This window comes from Eriocheir sinensis, chromosome 15, assembly GCF_024679095.1.
Source record: "Eriocheir sinensis breed Jianghai 21 chromosome 15, ASM2467909v1, whole genome shotgun sequence".
NCBI classification, from domain to species: Eukaryota; Metazoa; Arthropoda; class Malacostraca; order Decapoda; family Varunidae; genus Eriocheir; species Eriocheir sinensis.
Genome location: NC_066523.1, coordinates 11,964,232 through 11,975,517, shown reverse-complemented (window position 1 = coordinate 11,975,517; position 11,286 = coordinate 11,964,232). Strand labels below are relative to the sequence as shown.

The 11,286-nt window shown below is 42.5% G+C and overlaps 2 protein-coding genes across 8 annotated transcripts in view; one reads left to right on the top strand and one right to left on the bottom strand.

The window, feature by feature from the left end:
- LOC126998917 (uncharacterized) overlaps nucleotides 1–11,286 on the bottom strand; it is a 73,459-nt gene that overhangs the window by 26,587 nt on the left and 35,586 nt on the right. For both annotated transcript variants that reach the window (XM_050861170.1, XM_050861169.1), the window contains one exon: nucleotides 8,221–8,439. The gene's annotated coding sequence lies outside the window, so the exon portion shown is untranslated. The remainder of the gene's footprint in view (nucleotides 1–8,220; nucleotides 8,440–11,286) is intronic.
- Nucleotides 1–11,286, top strand: part of LOC126998914 (putative mediator of RNA polymerase II transcription subunit 12) — a 39,545-nt gene that overhangs the window by 8,815 nt on the left and 19,444 nt on the right. The window lies entirely within an intron of this gene.

Here is an 11,286-nt window from a genome sequence, read left to right as displayed (position 1 = left end):
TCTAGCGAAAACTTTTGGGTAATGAAATCCAGTTTTGTCAAGTTCAGTGTTCTTAATTAAAGCATGTTGAGTCTTCATGATCAGCCCACTGATTTTCCTTTCATTTGATATGTCATCATGTTCCGAACAATGGCAAGAGAACTTTCCTGTCGACGAATAAGATTGCAGCTTTTTGTCTGATATATATCAATACTGAATATGACTTTTGACCTTTGGCAGGAAAATATTTTATTGGGGGATCATAAAATTAGCTTCGAGCAAATCATGATAAGAACGACGCGAGACTTGAAAATAAACATTCACATTAATCATTCCCTTTGACATTTTCCGGGAAGACTTTTTATTTGAGACTCATAAAGTCAAATCTGAGGAAATTTCAATATGAATGATGTGTTTTATAAAGATTAATATTAACCTTACTTTTGACATTTTGCAGGAAGATTGTTTTTATTGGAGAATCATAAAGTTAGCTTCCGGCAAACTTCGATAAGAATGGCGGGCGACTTAATTCCAGATAATGACTCTTTTACGGTCGCCTGAATGGGATTGGCGGGCCGGCCATGCACGGGTGGGCCGCGTGGCCAGTGAAGTCTCCCCGAGGCGGGGAAGTGAAAGAAAAGTGTGGTGTTACAGCCATAGTCGTTAAAATCATTAATGCAAAAAAAATCTTATTCACTGAGATATCTTGCATAAATAGATAATCATCCATCGTTTGTGGAGGAACCATGGAAGCTTAGACCTAAACAGGCCAGGGGAGGCGATGGCTGAGTGGTCAGCGAGCGTGCACGGTGTCCTGGAGGACCAGGGTTCGAGTTCCTCCCGCCGCTACAAGCTGACAATTTTCAGTCATCTCCGAATGGGCGAAGATTGCCCGCATGCTGTCCTGATGACCGTCTGTCAACCTGGACTCTAGGTAAGCTCTTTAAAGAGGATCAAAGATTAGCTCTGGGGGGAAGCATGAGCTAAACAAGATAGCGCCACTGCAATACATTGTCTGAGCTATTACGGACTGGGGCCGATCATCAGGCATCATCAAGAAAGCCGACCGACGCAAAGGCTGAACGAAAAATAAAAGGATAGTAGACCATATTATTATTTTTCTTTAACGTGTCGGCCTATAGCGCCGGTAAGCTTTCTTGAGGGGCCAGGATGGTAGTCGGCCCCATCCCGTCATGGCGTAGGCAAGTGCTTTAAAGTGGCGCCATATTATCTTAGCTCGTGCTGCCCCCCGGAACTCGTTCCTGATTCACTTGGACGGTTTCCTCTAGAGTCCGGGTTGATGGGTGGCCTTCAGGACAGCATGTGGGTAGTCTTAAGCCACTCGACGGTGACTGAAAAATCCCAGGTGGTAGCGGCAGATTCGAACCCGCGTCGTCCATCACGCGGTGAATGCGGGGCCCGCACGCTAACCACTCAGCCACCGCCTACCCAGAAAACATCTGTTTCTGTTCCTGTAAATATTGGTTGGGGGTTGGGATGACAAGTACCTCCATTCTTCTTCGTTGTATTCTTCGCACAATACCATCAATCAGCCAAACTTCGCTCGTTGCTGGTGCGAGGGCAAGATCGCTTGATCGCCAGCTCATAGTAAGCAGTGTTTATGGCCTCTTAATCGGCTCTTGAATTGAAACACTTCACCAGGAAATACTGTGTCGCTGAAGGTGATTTTTATTACTTGTCTTAGCTTCCTGTTGCGGGTCCTTATAAGCCTCACAAAGCAAGCATTCACGTTTTGCAGGGGAAAAAAAAAAAGGCATATCTGCATATTTTGTTTTCGTTCCTGCGTTGGCTACATCGAGGTAGGGAAGAAAATCACGAAGGAAGTAAAAAGAAAATTATGGGAAAACTAATGAAAGTAGAACATATCCCAGGGTGATTTTTTTTCTTTCTGTGCTGGTTTTCGTATAAATTTCCGGTAAAAATAATGGACTTTTTTTCACCTAACGAGCCTTTCACACACAAAAGGTCCCGCCGATTATCTGGCCGATAGTCGCCATTATACGGGCGGGATTTTCGCAACAATTTCGCCTCCGATTCAGATGATTTTGTGGAGTTATTTTTGCCACATTTATTACGAAAACTGATCAGTGATAAGAGAGAGAGAGAGAGTTTCGCCACAGTCACCCACGCCATAATACACTGTACATGCACTGTGTCAAGGCCGTGAAATGGTTGACATTATGGCTAGACATGTTCCCCACCTTGAACAAACACTCTCTCTCTCCAACACACGTAATCTTTTTTTTTTTCATTAACTTCAATTTTTCTTGCATTTCTTTGTTTAATTAACTTTCATCTCCACGGTTTCTTACTTATTTTGCTTTCATTTATTACTTTAACACATAAAGTAACACTCAAAAATCCTATTACATACACGCGTAACACAAAATCCTTTCTATACACACACGCGTAACACAAAAACCTTCCTGTATTTTTTCCATGTACATCCTCTTTACCTTGACCCACTGAATTCTACGTAAAAATGACCCCCAAGTACAGTCCACCTCTTCCAGTGACTCGATTTCATTTAAAAAGGCTAACTCCATCTCTTTGTTCACTGTGACTCGTTTTTGCATCCCACGAAGGTTCTTTAGGCCACGAGGAAGGGGACCAGGGCGAGGTGTAAGCATCCGTGTCTTGGGGGAAAGGACTCGAGATCGAAGTCCAGGGAAGGGATTAAAGTTACGGCAGAGTTCTCGGCGCAATCCCACCTCCATCTTGTGATCTGAGCTCTCCAGGGCCTGCTAGAGAGAGAGAGAGAGAGAGAGAGAGAGAGAGAGAGAGAGAGAGAGAGAGAGAGAGAGGGGGTACCAATATCCTCTCCTCTTTATTTATTTCTTTTCCTTGTTCCTTTCCTCCTTCCCACCCGACCCAAACTTTTTTATTTATTTTTCTCTTCCTTTATTCTTTGTAGCATCTCCTTTATTGCTCCTCCTCCTCCTCCTCCTCCTCCTCCTCCTCCGGGTATTACGTTTCCTTTAATATGAACTCCATTTTCTTCCTCTCTCTGTAACACTCTGAAACATTGTATTCTTGCCTCTGACTTCAAAGATTTTCCTGCAACACTTTCAACGCTTTTTCTCCTTCTTCCTCCTCCTCTGAAACTGGCTCATCAGCATCGTCATCATCACCATCATCATCATCATCATCAACATTTTTTTTCTTCCTTTTTTATTTACTTCCCTCCTCTTCCTCTTTCTCTCCCCTATACTTAAACACTTTTCTCCTTCCTCCTCATCCTCTGAAACTAACTCACCATAATCATTCTCATCATCATCAATGACAATTTTTTCTTCTTTCTTTTTCATCCTTCTCTTCCTCCTCTTCTCCTCTATGCTTATATTTACTTTACGTTTTTTTTACCCTTTCCATCCCTCCACTTCATATCTCTTCCACCCTTTCTTCCACACCCTCATTGCCTCTGCCTGACCTGATCCCTTCCCGTTCCCTTCCCTTCGCTTTCTATATTCCCTTTCCTTCTCTTCCCTTCTCTTCTCTTCCTTTCTTTTCTTCTTTTCCCTTCCCTTCCCTTTCTTTCTTCCCTTCCCTTCCCTTCTCTTCATTTCTTCCCTTCCCTTCTCTTCCTTAATTCCCTTACCTTTCATTCCTCCTTTCCCTTCTCTTCCTTTCTTGCCTTCCCTTTCCTGCTCTTCCTTTTTTCCCTTCCCTTCCCATCTCTTCCTTTCTTCCTTTGCTTTCCCTTCTTTTCCTTTCTTCTTTTCCCTTCCCTTCCCCCCCTTTCTTCTCTTCCCTTCCTTTCCATTTTCTTCCTCTCTTCCCTTCCCTTCCCCTTCTCTTCTTTTCTCATCTCTTCCCTTTCCTTTCCTTCTCTTTCTTCTTTTCTTCCCTTCCCTTCCTTTCCTTTCCCTTCCTCCCTTTCCTTCTCCTCCTTTCTTCCCTTCCTTTTTTCCCTTCCCTTCCGTTTCCTTCTTCTCTTCCCTTCCTTTCCCTTCCCTTCTTCCCTTCCCTTCCCTTCTCTTCTTCCCTTCCCTTACCTTCTCTCCCACCGCTGCTCCACGCTACATATGCCCTTCTTCCTCATTCTTCCTCCTTCCTTCCTCTCTTCCTCCCTTCTTTCTTCCCCTCCTTTTATGTCCTCTATTACCGTTATTTATCATCCTCTTCTTTTCTACACAAAGCTTGCCTCTTTTTTTTTTTTTTTTTTTTTTTTTTGTCTTGTTTATGCTATTTTCTTACATTTCCTATTTTATTCTTTTTTTTTAGGCTACATGATTCGTTTCTTTCGTTCGTTCTCTTTTTTCTTACTATCCATATCCGTTCTGTGTGCTGTCGTTTATTTATATATTTTTCATTAGTTCCAATATTTTCACTCATTTCTTATTTTATCTTTTTTCCACGTTTATTTCTTTCCATCTGTTTTTCTTCACCTTCTTCCTTCCCTTTTTCCACATCCCCGGAGATTATTATTTTTTTTTATTATTTCTAGTATTCTTGTATTCTTATCTTCCCTCTCGATTTTTTCTTATTTGGATTTTTATATTTTTTTCTTTCCCTTTCTTCATCTCCCCATTCACATTTGAAACGCATAATTCTTCCTTTCCTTTCTATATTTCCCCAAACCCTTCCTTTCCATTCCTCCCTTCCTCGTTCCTCCCTTCCTTCCCTCCTTCTTTCCTTTCTTTCCTTCCTCCCTTACCCATTCTCACTTGTAAGGCATGATTCTTCCCTACTCATTCTTTCCGTTCCTTCCTTTTCTTTCCTCTCCGTCTTTCCTTCCTCTCTTATTTCCTTGACTAAACGCCCTTCCCTTGGCTTCCCCTCTCCATCTGTAGCTGGTCTCCCTTCCCTTCCACGCCAGCCAGCCCGACCCTTCCACATCTACCTCCCTTCCCTTTCCTTCCACGCCAACTAGTCCGACTTCTCCGCCTCTACCTCTCTTCATAAACTTTCCCTTTCCTTTCATCCTTTTATCCTTCCTTCCTTCCTTTCTTCCTTTCCTTCCTTCCTTCCACATTCTCACTTGTAACGCGTAATTCTTTCTTTTCTTCTCTCTTCATAAACATCCCCTTTCCTTTCATCCTTTCTTCTTTGCTTCCTTCCTCCCTTCCTTCCTTTCCTTCCTTCCTTCCTTCCTTCCACATTTTCACTTGTAACGCATAATTCTTTTTTATCTTTCTCTCTTCATTAACTTCCCCTTTCTTTTCATCCTCCCTCCCTTCCTCCCTTCCTTCCTTCCTTCCTTCCTTCCTTCCTTCCACATTCTCACTTGTAACGCATGATTCTTTCTTTTCTTTAACTCTGCATAAACATCCCCTTTCCTTTCATCCTTTTCATCCTTTCTTCCTTCGTTCCTTCCTTCCCTTCCTTCCTTCCACATTTTCACTTATAACGCATAATTCTTTCTTTTCTTTCTCTCTTCATAAACATCCCCTTTCCTTTCATCCTTTCTTTCTTCGTTCCTTCGTTCCTTCCTTCCTTCCTTTCTTCCTTCCTTCCTTCTTTCCTTCCTTCCTTCTTCCCATCCTTCCTTCCTACTTCCCTTCCTTCCTTCCTTCCTGCCACATCCTGCCTCCCACTAGTATCGTCTTGCTCTTCCTTTGTTATCTCCACTCCTTTGTTTTCCTCGACATCTTCCCTGTTCCTCCCCTCTTCATCTTCACTATATTATTTCTCCACACATTGTCATCTCCCCCAGCACCGGTCCTATTTCCCTCCTCCATCTTCATCATCATCCCCTCATCCATATTCCTCTCTCTCTCTCTTTCTCTCTCAGTATTCTCTTCTTCATTACCTCTTTTTTTTTTCCCCTCCCAGTGCTGTCCCCTCCATTCCTGTCAAAAAATTTTCATCTCGTTTTTTTCTTTTCATTTTATACATTTCTCCTCGCTCCACTTCCATTTTTTTCATTATCTTTTCTTTTTTTTATAACATTTTCACTTCTTTTTTCCCTCCCAGAACTGTCCCTCCCTTTCGTAAGTTTATATTTTCCATCCTCTTTTTTTTTTCATTCTGCATTTCTTTGAACCATTTCTCCTCGCTTCACTTTCTTTCATTTTTACATTATTCTGTTTTTTTTTACAATCTTTTCACTCCTTTTTTTCTCCCTCAAGAGCTGTTCCTTCCCCTCCTTTACTCCATACATGTTTCTTTCCTCTCGCTTTATTCTTTTTTCTTCTCTGTATCCTTCCACCTTTCTCCTCGCTCCACCTTCCACTTTTCCTTTTCTCATACACTCTCCTTCTTTATTATAATTTCAATCCATTCGTTGTCTCCCTTTCCTCTCTTATTTTTCTATTTCTCCTCCCTTTCCTTATGTCCGTCCACCATTTTCCTTCCACGACCCTCTAACAATTTTTTCCATAATATCTTCATCATTTTTTCTCTTTTTTTTTTTCTCTCAAGAACAGTCACATCTTTTCCATCCTACAATTTTTTCCACTTAGATCGCCTGTTCTCTTTCCCCTCTGTTTCCTTACACCATTTTCGCTTTTACCTTGAATAATACCCTTTTTTTTGTTTCTTTCCGTTTCCCTCTCCTCTCATTCTTTCCCCTCTTTCATTCCTCTCCCTAATCTCCCTCTATTTCCTTACACCATTTTCGCTTTTACCTTGAATAATACCCTTTTTTTTGTTTCTTTCCGTTTCCCTCTCCTCTCATTCTTTCCCCTCTTTCATTCCTCTCCCTAATCTCCCTCTATTTCCTTACACTATTTTCGTTTTTACCTTGCTTGTATTTTACCATATTTTTCTTGTTCCTTTCCGTTTCCCTCATCTCCTTCTTTCCCCTCTTTCGCTTCTTTCCGTAATCTCCATCTGCGCCAACCATATGAACCACCGACATATTATTCTTCCCCTTCCTCCATTCCTTGCATATTATTTTCCTCTCCTTCCCGTCTTTTCTTCCTCTGGTATCTTTCCCTTACTTTCTCCGCCCACATCTCTCTCCTACCAATGCCTCTTCCATTTTTTTTCTCATTCACTCTTTGCGTTCCTTCCTTTTCTCTCCTTTCCATCTCTCCTTCCTCTCTCATAGTCTGCCCCTTCTCTCACCATCTGCATCACTCTTCGCCCTATGCACTCTATCCTGCATATTCTTCCCCTTATGCCCTTTCCACTTTTTCCTTCCTTTCCTTTTCTCTCCGTCCTTCATCCCGCTCTAATTTCCTTTGCACAACATTCTTCTTTTGCTGCCCCGTTTCCCATTGCACCAGTTCTTTCTTCTTGTTCCTTCTTCTTTCTCTCCAATTGTTCTTCCTTTCTTATTTAATTTACTCAATGTCTTTCCTTTGTTTCACCGATTTCTCTGACTCTCTCCCTATTCATTCTTTCCTTTCCTATCTTTCCTTTTCTCTCCGTCTTTCCTTCCTCTCTTATTTCCTTCACTGAACGCCCTTCCTTTGGCTTCCTCTCTCCATCTGTACCTGGTCTCCCTCCCCTTCCCTTCCCTTTCAGGCCAGCTAGCCCGACCCTTTCAAATTTCTCTCCCTTCCCCTCCCTTCCACGCCAGCTAGCCCAACCCTTCCACATCTATCTTTCTTCCTTTCCCTTCCACGCCAACTATATCCCGACTTCTCCGCATCTACCTTTCTCCCTTGCACCTTTCTTTCCTTTCCTTTCTTTGCAGCCAGCCCTCAGGTTTCTTCCCTTCCACAACCGCCATCCCGACTCCCTCCGCATCTCTCTCTCTCTTGCACCTTCCTTTCCTTTCTTTCCAGCCCTTTCCTTAACGTTTCTTCCCTTCCACGCGAACTTTCCTGGCCTCTCCGAATCTAGCTATCTCCTTTTCCTTCTCTTCCACGCCGGTTACCCCGTCCTTATCTATCTCTCCCTTGTAACTTCCCTTCTTTCCTTTCTTTGCCGTTTCTTCTAGCCCAACTCCTCCACATAATCTCTCTCCCTTGCACCTTCCTTTCTTTTCTCTCCTCTCTCCGCAGCCCTTTTCCCTCACGTTTCTCGGCCCGACGAAGGCGATATTATAAGCGTCACATATCAGTACGATCTCATCTGTGCTGACCGAGGCCAAAGACGAGGGACCAATTGTAACTTTATCCGCCAGTCTCCAGTGACTCGGCAAGGCTCGTGATGTTGGTCTGGTCTTCTCGGGGACTTCGGAGAGGGGAGACACACACACACACACACACACACACACACACACACACACACACACACAGCAGGGGGAAGGACAATAACATGGACGTTTCTGTAATTGAGTAAAGCTTTTTCTTCGGGTTCGCTGTCAACGTGCACAAACATAATTACTTGCGTCAGCTGGGAGAGGTAGGCGGCGGAATCAATAAGGGTGGTGGTGGTGGTGGTGGAGGGGTGTTGAGTGGGCTGCGGGATGGGGCGAGGCGAGACAGGGTAGATGGGGATAGAAGAGCGGCTCGCCTGGGATGGATAGGTGGATAGATGGGGGTCCTTCTTCACTTGATGGTCCTCTGTTGTCTTTATTGTCCGCCTCTGCTTCTGTTTCTCCAGCTGCCAAAGGACAAAAGAGGCAATTGTTAGGGGAAGTGGCTCAAGACAAACTGGCTGGATCGATGGGCGGATAGGGGAATGGGTGACTGACCTAATGAAGGGAATGGTTGATAGATGGGTTGTAAGGTGAATGGTTGGCTAGATGGATCGTTGAATGGATGGTTGAAGGGAGGTATCGATGAGGATAATTAACGTGTTGATGAAGACGATGAGGATAGAAAAGCATACAGGAAAATAATGGAACATAGATGAAATATAATAAACTTTTCGTGCATCTTTTGCGTCATGTGAATATAAAAGTTTGCAGACCATCGGGTCCCGGAGCTCCACCTCCAATCCATGTAATCCCCTTTTAATGCACAGAGATAATAAATAAAAAGATTTCACATTACAGAAGATAGTAGTAATATTACTAATACTAATATGATAATAATGATATCACTATTATTATTATTAATATTATTGTTATTATTATTATTATTATTATTATTATTATTATTATTATTATTATTATTATTATTATTATTATTACCATCATATCATCATCATCATCATCATTATTATTATTATTATTATTATTATTATTATTATTATTATTATTATTATTATTATTATTATTATTATTATTAAATGATAATAATAATAATAAGAAAAAATAAGAAGAAAAAGAAGAAAAAAGAAGAAGAAGAAGAAGAGGAAGACAAACAAAGAAGAAAAAAAAAAGGAAAAAACAGAACAAATACGAGGAAAAACTGGATATCAATATTTTTTTCCAATATTCAGAGTATTATTTGATGCGTGGAAATACTTGAGCACCCTCGCCTGCAGGAACATGGAACAAACAAATTCATTTATTTCCATGTTCACGCTCACCCTACACCAACGACACGCAGGGCAGCATATTATACGATCCTCTCGATCCTCCGGCCCTGAACACACACACACACACACACACACACACACACACACACACACACACACAGTATAAGAAGAGGTTGCTCTTTAAACTTGAGATCGATGTACACTTCGTGTGTGTGTGTGTGTGTGTGTGTGTGTGTAAGAGAATGTTTATGAAATTGGTGTTGCTCCCGTACAAAAGGGCGTGCCAATCATCAGAGCCGAAAATCAGCGTAAAGGGAAAGTGATATTAAACACGAAGACGATGAAAAATATTAATGTAGTGTGTGTGTATGTGTGTGTGTGTGTGTGTGTGTGTGTGTGTGTGTGTGTGTGTGTGTGTGTGTGTGTGTGTGTGTGTGTGTGTGAATGACCCTGGATGAACGTGAAGAAGAAGTAGAGAAGGGACTTAGAGGAGGGATGAGAATGAGGATAAGGAAGACGATTAGAACGAAGACTAGGAAAGAGTTAGTATGAAATATGAGAACGTGAAAGGTAGAACGTTGAGAACAGGAACAATAAAAGGAGAAAGAGAGAAAGAGAGAAGAGAAAAAGAAAGTGCAGTTTAATCGTGTTTGAAGCCGGAGGGAGAGGAGGGAGGGAAGGAAAGGAAGTAGTGAAGGAAAGAAAAGCAACAGAGAGGGAAGGAAAGGAAGTAGAGAAAGAAAGAACAGCAACAGAGAGGGAAGGAAAGGAAGTAGAGAAGGAAAGAACAGCAACAGAGAGGGAAGGAAAGGAAGTAGAGAAGGAAAGAACAGCAACAGAGAGGGAAGGAAAGGAAGTAGTGAAGGAAAGAAAAGCAACAGAGAGGGAAGGAAAGGAAGTAGAGAAAGAAAGAACAGCAACAGAGAGGGAAGGAAAGGAAGTAGAGAAGGAAAGAACAGCAACAGAGAGGGAAGGAAAGGAAGTAGTGAAGGAAAGAACAGCAACAGAGAGGGAAGGAAAGGAAGTAGTGAAGGAAAGAACAGCAACAGAGAGGGAAGGAAAGGAAGTAGTGAAGGAAAGAACAGCAACAGAGAGGGAAGGAAAGGAAGTAGTGAAGGAAAGAACAGCAACAGAGAGGGAAGGAAAGGAAGTAGTGAAGGAAAGAACAGCAACAGAGAGGGAAGGAAAGGAAGTAGTGAAGGAAAGAACAGCAACAGAGAGGGAAGGAAAGGAAGTAGAGAAAGAAAGAACAGCAACAGAGAGGGAAGGAAAGGAAGTAGTGAAGGAAAGAACAGCAACAGAGAGGGAAGGCAAGGAAGTAGTGAAGGAAAGAACAGCAACAGAGAGGGAAGGAAAGGAAGTAGTGAAGGAAAGAACAGCAACAGAGAGGGAAGGAAAGGATGTAGTGAAGGAAAGAACAGCAACAGAGAGGGAAGGAAAGGAAGTAGAGAAAGAACTGCAACAGAGAGGGAAGGAAAGGAAGTAGTGAAGGAAAGAACAGCAACAGAGAGGGAAGGAAAGGAAGTAGAGAAAGAAAGAACAGCAACAGAGAGGGAAGGAAAGGAAGTAGAGAAAGAAAGAACAGCAACAGAGAGGGAAGGAAAGGAAGTAGAGAAAGAAAGAACAGCAACAGAGAGGGAAGGAAAGGACGTAGAGAAAGACAGAACAGCAACAGAGAGGGAAGGAAAGGAAGTAGAGAAAGAAAGAACAGCAACAGAGAGGGAAGGAGAGGAAGTAGTGAAGGAAAGAACAGCAACAGAGAGGGAAGGCAAGGAAGTAGTGAAGGAAAGAACAGCAACAGAGAGGGAAGGAAAGGAAGTAGAGAAAGAAAGAACAGCACCAGAGGGAAGGAAAGGAAGTAGAGAAAGAAAGAACAGCAACAGAGAGGGAAGGAAAGGAAGTAGAGAAAGAATGAACAGCAACAGAGAGGGAAGGAAAGAACAGCAACAGAGAGGGAAGGAAAGGAAGTAGAGAAAGAAAGAACAGCAACAGAGAGGGAAGGAGAGGAAGTAGTGAAGGAAAGAA